This window comes from Heloderma suspectum, chromosome W (assembly GCF_057233095.1).
Source record: "Heloderma suspectum isolate Gila_16-S chromosome W, 16-S_ref, whole genome shotgun sequence".
In the NCBI taxonomy this organism is placed as follows: Eukaryota; Metazoa; Chordata; class Lepidosauria; order Squamata; family Helodermatidae; genus Heloderma; species Heloderma suspectum.
In genome coordinates, this window is record NC_139475.1 from 65,889,802 (window position 1) to 65,897,949 (window position 8,148).

Here is an 8,148-nt window from a genome sequence, read left to right on the forward strand (position 1 = left end):
AGTATTGAAAAGTATATACAGGACAGCCTTAACTGATTGAAGGAGACAAAATGGGTGGGGGTCAGAGTGTCCCGACAGGGTCATCTCTGGATGTTATGCTTAAGCAATGGAATACTCGGCCAAGCATGGCTGGTTTGAGTAAAAAGTGCTCGGTTCTGTTGTGCACAGAAAAATAGCCAGTTCTTAGCCACTCATGGCCACCCGAAGGATCCTTCAACCAAAACATCTTAAGAGATCTCCACCTTGTTCGGACAGGGTGCCTGAAAACATGGATTACTGGTTTCTCTGGGCTGACATGGCTGAGAAAAGGCAGGCAAGAAGTAAAAGCAGTGTCCCTCACGAGCGTACCATCCGTGCCGCCTCCGCCACCTCCCTACCCAGAGAACCGGGATCTGGCGCCATCCCAAGGGATATATCCAGCTATAAACCAAACTCAAAGTGTCTGCGCACAAATGGGTCAAATAGGGGTTTTAAACGCCTACCCCAACCCCTGTCCCCCGTTAAATCTGAATGATGCACCTAATTGGACAGTCGTAACTCAGTACCAAGAACGGATGCGCACTGTTCCACACCAAATGGGTCAGGAAACTGTAAACTGGACTACAGTGCGGGCTGCGACCCAAGAAAAATCAGAGTCCCCCACTCATTTCCTGGTTCGTTTGACGTGTGCTCTGCGCATGCATGGGGGCATTGACCCTGATGAGGCAAGGCATACTGCCTTGATAGTAGGTATGTTTGTGGAGCAAGCTGCTCCTAATATTCAGAAGTATTTCAGGGAACACCAGCCAGGGTGGCAGGAAAATGGTGTGGCAAAGATGTTGGCAATAGCAAAGCATGTGTTTGATGGAAGGGAGGAGAAAGCGCAGAAGGAACGGAAGGAGGAGAGTTAGAGGCAAAGTTGTTGGCGGCAGCCCTTACAGGAGCAAGGTTCCCGGGGCGTGGCCGAGAGAGAGGATGGGAGTTTGGTCGTGGACGTGGTCAGGGAGGACGTGGTAGCGGAGCAAGTGCAGGGACAAATGAGGGAGGACAGAGGGGTGGGTATAGCCGGGACGTGTGCCATTACTGCAAGCAACCTGGTCATTGGAAAAATGAGTGTCCCCAGAAGGGGAATCAAAGGCAAGAAGGTCAGTGGACTGGGCAGGGGCAGGGGCCCGCCTCTTAGCAGGGAGCAGAAAGTGTTGGAACGTCAGAATGACGGGTAGAGGGAGGTCTAGAGTCGGTTGGGAGCGAAAGCGAGAGTCAAACCCCAAACAGCTGGAAATTGAAATTGGCAAAACCTTTTTTGACCCTTAACGTAAATGGGAAACCTTGTGACTGTCTTCTTGACACTGGCGCTGCAAAAAGCATGCTGAATAAAATCACCTTGCCCCTTCCTGGTTCTGGAGAAAGTGTCATGGGAATCGATGGGAAATTATCCACTGTTCCCTTGAGTCAACCAGTTACGGTTAAAACTGGCCCTTTTGCAGCAGATCATTCCTTCCTGATGATGTCAAAAAGCCCAGTGAGCCTCTTGGGAAGGGACCTGCCAGCAAAGTTAAAGGCAATATCCCAGGTAATTGGAAGCTGGAGAATGCATTGGGAAACTAATTGAAAAACCCTTAAAACAAGGTGTCTCAGTGCAATGTTCTTCGCCCTGTAACACCCCAATTCTGGCTGTCAAAAGGAGGGTGGAGCCAGGACAGCCCCCCAGTTACCGCATGGTGCAAGACCTCAGGCTGATGAATAAATCTGTGATCCCAGGACACAATGTTGTCCCAAATCCTGCCACCATAATATGCAGCATCCCTGCAAGTGCACGTGTGTATACAGTATTAGACCTGACATTTTACTCTGTGCATGGCTCAGAGGAAGATGGCAAAATTGATTCGGTCGTATTGGCTAACGCCCTAGGCGAAAGAGGACATCACACCGCAAAGAGGAAGTTGCCGTGGTGTAAGTCTGAGATTGAATATCTGGGACACATTCTGTCTTGTGCAACCAGAAAGTTGTCTTGCAAACGTGTGCATGCCATGACAAAAATGAATGCCCCCTCCACCAAAACCCAGGTCAGAGCCCTGTTGGGCATGTTGGGGTATTGCAGAGCTCAGATCCCTGGCTTCTCTGAAATTGTGAAGCCATGGTTAGAGAAGACAAAGGCTGCAGCCGCAGAAGAGTGTGAGTGGACGAGGCTCGACTCCCAGGCTTGGGAACAAGTGAAGACGCCCTTGTATCCGCTCCAGCTTTAGGTCTCCCGGATTATACTAACCCTTGTATTCTGTTTGTACATGAGAAACGTGGTGCAGCTTCTGGGGTGCTCTCAAATTCTGGACCTCATAGGAGGCCAGTGGGGTATTACTCTGGGGTATTACTCTGGGCAATTAGACAGCGCTGTGAAAGGCTGTGCCTCTTGTGTGCGCAGTGTTGCAGCCGCAGCACTCACCGTTGAAAACGTCCAAGACATTGTACTTGGTCACCCTTCGCAACTCTGGGCGCCCCATGCAGTATCCGCTTTGTTAACCCAGCAGAATACCCAGCATTTTTCCAACGCCCGTTATACCAAATACGAGACTTTGTTGCTCCAAACCCCGGAATTAACTATTTCACGGTGTACCGTGTTAAACCCCGCAACTCTTATGCCTGAGCAAGATCCAGATCTCCCGCTTGACTGTAAAGCAGTTATTCGTGAAGTGCGAATGCCTAGAGAGGATCTGAAGGACACACCTTTGCAAGGTTCTGCATTCACTTGGTTTGTTGATGGGTCTTCCAGGCTGGTGGGTGGAACCCGTAAGACAGGCTGTGCAGTAGCGTCAAACACAGGAGTAATTGACTCTGGACCCCTGCCAAGACATAAAAGTGCACAAGCCGCGGAACTGACTGCTTTAGCCAGAGCTTGTGAAAAAGCAGGAGAGAGATCTCTGGCTGTCTACACCGATTCTAAATACGCCTGTGGAGTTTGTCATGCTACAGGTGCCCTAGGGAAAGAGTGAGGATTTATCACAGCAGCGGGGAAACCAACTTCCCCAGGTATACATCCGATGGCTGAGCGGGTGGTTTCTGCCTGCCCGCGGTGTGTGAAGGAGAATGCAAAAGCCATACCGCCTGGGCCCCAAGGCGGAAGGCCATGGGTGCAACAGCCATTTGAATCCGTCCAGATCGATTTTGCTCATTTGCCCGAAACACAAGGGTTCCAGTGGCTGCTAGTCATTGTAGATGAATGATCGGGATGGGCGGAGGCTTTCCCCTGCAGGAAAGCCACAGCCCTAGAGGTGGGGAAACATTTGATGAAGGACATTGTCCCGAGATTCGGCCCGCCTCGGCGTGTGTTCTCAGATCTGGGGTCACATTTCACCGCTGCACTAACACAGGCCCTGTCAAAGTGCTTAGGGGTCACCTGGCATCTCCACACCCCCTACCGCCCCCAAAGCGCTGGGCAAGTAGAAAGAATGAGCGCCACTCTCAAAAGGAGGCTGGCTAAGATCTGCAAAACTCCCACCTCACCTGGCCTACTGCGCTTCCTCCAGCCCTACTATCAGTAAGGACCACCCCACGACAGCCCATCGCTCTGTCTCCTTATGAGGTTTCATTTGGAAGGCCTCCACCGATCGGCCGAGGATGGGCTGTTCCTCAGGTTACACTGCTAGGAGGGGATGAAGACTTAACTGCTGATACTGTTCAGCTGCAGGGCCAGTTCCAACGTATCCGCAGACACATGGGCGACGCGCAACCACTGCCCCTTGATGTGCCAGCTCATCCATTCCTACCCGGAGACGAGGTCTACATTCGCGCATGGGCAGCCGAAGGCCCCCAAGAACGCTGGACCGGTCCCCATCTTGAGTTGCTGACCGCTCACACAGCAGTAAAGGTGAAAGGGAAGCCCGCTTGGATCCACTGCGCCCATTGCGCCAGGGGTCCGTCAAAAGGCTCTTCTGATCCTGCACTTGCAGCAGGGCGCGAAGGTGAGGACCACGCACAGCAGGGGAACAGCACTGCTAGCCTTTCTCCGGACCCTGTGGACGAAGCAAGGCCAGAAGCAGAAGCAGAGGAGGAACGGGCTCGTCACGCAAGTACTGACCTGTCTGACTTTTCGCAACTCACACATGCAGCGAACCACTGGGAAGCTGCACACGCCCCACCGTCTGACGGGGCTCGGTCAGCTCTGCCAGACTATCTGAGGGTCCACCCACAACCTCAGTGGGTGATCGAACATTATGACCAGCGGGATCAACCTTTAAAACTTAAAATCAAAAGAAAGTAATAAAAATCGATCCTATGTGGGGATACTGGGCAATAGTTGGATTTGGGTTGCTAGCAGGGTAAGCGTTGCGGCGTGCGTGTTGGAGAAGAGCTTGCACTGGCAGAACGTTTGGACGTGTTGTTTTCATCTGCCTTCTATCTTCTTGTATCGGTAGTCTTCGAGAGCCAGTATTGCAGACTGATCCTTCCCCAAGTAGTGTTCTGGGTATCACTCAGAGCATCCAACAAACCTTTGCTCTTTCAGACTGTTGGATGTGTTTGGCGGCCTCTACGGCTACCTCGGCTCCAACGCCCTGGGAGGCCAAACCTTGGAGCGCAGCTAACTTGGCAACCCCCTGGTTCCCTTGAAGTCAGATAACAGCACTTGGAAGGATTTGGGGCTTCCAAATGCTCACACCTGGTGGTCTGTCATTCCTACGTTGGGAACATTCCGTTTTAATAGCAGCCGTAACGATGGACCGTTTGGGGGTAAGTCCAGCTGTCTTTGAGCCCAGTACAGTAGCACGAGATTTGACATCTCTCACCAGGAGACCTATGGCAGTAGTTGAAGTGTTTGCCAGTCATGCTGCAGATGCCTTGGGCCTGGTTGCTACTCAGATGACTCAAATGCGGGAAGCCATCATCCGGAACAGAATGGGTTTAGACTATCTGCTGGCAGCTGAGGGCGGCCTGTGTGGGAAACTTCATTGGTCTGGCTGTTGTCGAAAGATGGATGAGATGGGAAAACTGTAAAACAGTGGGCAGCAGACGTTAGGGAAGTAGCGCATGTACCTGTACAAGCCTGGAAAGGATGGAATCCTGTAGACTGGCTACCAGGATGGCTCCCAAACCTCGCCTGGTTGAGGCAAGGCTTTCTCGTTGTGTTGGGCATTCTATTTGTGGTATCGTTCTTACCCTGCATCTTCGCATGCTTCACGTCTTGTATAAGAAGACAAGTTAGCCAGCAATTTCGTGCTACGTATCAAGGCTTGCCACAGGAAGAGGTAGAAAATCGGAAAGAACCGCTGAAGCAGTGGGCTGACAGCACTCTCTAGGTGATCCAGTATGAAGAATTCAGCTCCTATTGGATCAAATGAGGGAATGTGCAAGGCAAAGCCATGTCATCTCGGCTTCTTCGCGCCTACGTGGCAGACTCCTCAAAGGCCTAAAATGGTTGTCTCTGTTTCTTCCGTACAGAAGGAGAAACTGCTAGGACAGTAGAGATAGGTTATGTTGCTGGCACAGCAACTCACCCCACACCTATGAATCATCGTGCTTGCAAAATAATTGGGTCATAAATCCTGGGAAAGTTGCAGGGCTCCGAGAGAGGAAGCTGGGGCTGGTGGTTCAGTAAAAGTTCAGTTGACAATGAGCAGACATGCGCGCTGGGCTTGGCTGATGTCACTTATTTAGCCACACTATGATTATAAATGTAACTGGGGAGTGTTGACCTGTGCTGCCTCTGGGTTGACAGAGCTGCCTTCGTTGTACACGAATCAACTCGAGTTGGATCTTACCCGTGTGTCCAGAGCTTAATTGGAGGGCAGCTGGGCACGGAACTCCGAGTCCAGTTTGGGACTTTTTGTTGTTGTTCAGTCATTCAGTTGTGTCTGACTCTTCGTGACCCCATGGACCATAGCACGCCAGGCCTTCCTGTCCTGCGCTCTCTCCCGGAGCGTGCTCAAGTCCATATTCATTGCATCAGTGATGCTATCTAGCCATCTCATCCTTGCCGTCCCCTTCTCCTTTTGACCTCAGTCTTTCCCAGCGTCAGGGTCTTTTCCAGAGAGTTTTCTCTTCGCATTAGGTGGCCAAAATATTTCAGCTTCAGCTTCAGTATCTGTCCTTCCAATGAGCACTCAGGGTTGATTTCCTTTAGGATTGACTGATTTGACTTTCTTGCAGTCCAGGGGACTCGTAAGAGTCTTCTCCAGCACCACAGTTCGAAAGCATCAATTCTTCGGTGTTCAGCCTTCCTTATTGTCCAGTTCTCACAGCCGTACGTTGCTACTGGGAAAGCCATAGCTTTGATTAGACGGACCTTGTCGGCAAGGTGATGTCTCTGCTTCTTACTATGCTGTCTAGGTTTGCCATAGCTTTCCTCCCAAGGAGCAAGCGTCTTTTAATTTCATGGCTACGATCACCATCTGTGGTGATCTTAGAGCCCAAGAAAATAAAATCTGTCACTGCTTCCATTTCTTCCCCTTCTATGTGCCAGGAAGTGATGGGGCCAGATGCCATGATTTTAGTTTTGTTAATGTTGAGTTTCAAACCAGCTTTTGCACTCTGCACTTTCACCCTCAGCAAGAGGCTCTTTAGATCCTCTTCGCTTTCTGCCATTAGGGTGGTATCATCTGCGTATCTGAGGTTGTTGATAATTCTCCCGGCAGTCTTAATTCCGACCTGTGATTCATCCAACCCGGCGTTTCTCATGATGTACTCTGCATATAAATTAAATACAGCCTTGTCGTACTCCTTTCCCAATTTTGAACCAATCGGTTGTTCCATGTCTGGTTCTTACTGTTGCTTCTTGACCCTCGTACAGGTTTCTCAGGAGACAGGTAAGGTGGTCTGGTACCCCCATCTCTTTCAGAATTTGCCAGTTTGTTGTGATCCACACAATCAAAGGCTTCAGCATAGTCAATGAAGCAGAAATAGACGTTTTTCTGGAATTCTCTTGCTTTCTCCATGATCCAGCAGAAGTTGGCGATTTGATCTCTAGTTCCTCTGCCTCTTCGAAACCCAGCTTGTACTTCCGGTAGTTCTCGGTTCGCATACTGCTGAAGCCTAGCTTGTAGGATTTTGAGCATCACCTTGCTGGCATGTGAAATGAGCGCAATTGTACGGTAGTTTGAACACTCTTTGGCATTGCCCTTCTTTGGAATTGGAATGTAAACTGACCTTTTCCAGTCTTGTGGCCACTGTTGAGTGTTCCAAATTTGTTGGCATATTGAGTGCAGCACTTTAACAGCATCATCTTTTAGGATCTTAAAGAGCTCAGCTGGAATACTGTCATCTCCGCTAGCATTGTTGTTTGTAATGCTTCCTAAGGCCCACTTGACTTCACTCTCTAAGATGTCCGGCTCAAGTTCAGTGACCGCACTATCATGGCTATCAGGGACATTCAGATCTTTCCTGTATAGTTCTTCTGTGTATTCTTGCCACCTCTTCTTAATCTCATCTGCTTCTGTTAGGTCCCTGCCTTCTTTGTCCTTTATCATGCCCGTCTTTGCACAAAACGTTCCCTTGAGATCCCCGGTTTTCTTGAAATCTCTAGTCTTTCCCATTCTATTGGTTTTCTTTGCATTTCCTCTATTTCTTTGCATTGTTCATTTAAGAAGGCCTTCTTATCTCTCCTTGCTATTCCCTGGAACTCTGCATTCAGTTGGATATATCGTCCCCTTTCTCCCTTGCTTTTCGCTTCCCTTCTTTCCTCAGCTACTTGTAAAGCCTCGTCAGACAGCCACTTGGCTTTCTTGCATTTCTTTTTCTTTGGGATGGATTGAGTTGCTGCCTCCTGAAAAATGTTACGGACCTCCGTCCATAGTTTCTCAGGCACTCTGTCTATCAAGTCTAATCCCTGAAATCTATTCCTCACCTCCATTGTATATTCATAAGGGATATGATTTAGGTCATACCTGAATGGTTTAGTGGTTTTCCCTACGTTCTTCAATTTAAGCCGAAATTTTGCAAGCAGCAGCTCATGATCTGAGCCACAGTCAGCTCCAGGTCTTGTTTTTACTGACCGTATGGAGCTTCTCCATCTTTGGCTGCAAAGGACATAATCTGATTTCGATATTGACCATCTGGTGATGTCCATGTGTAGAGTCGCCTCTTGTGCTGTTGGAAAAGAGTGTTTGCTATGATCAGCGTGTTCTCTTGGCAAAACTCTATTAGCCTTTGTCCTGCTTCATTTTGTACACCAAGGCCATGCTT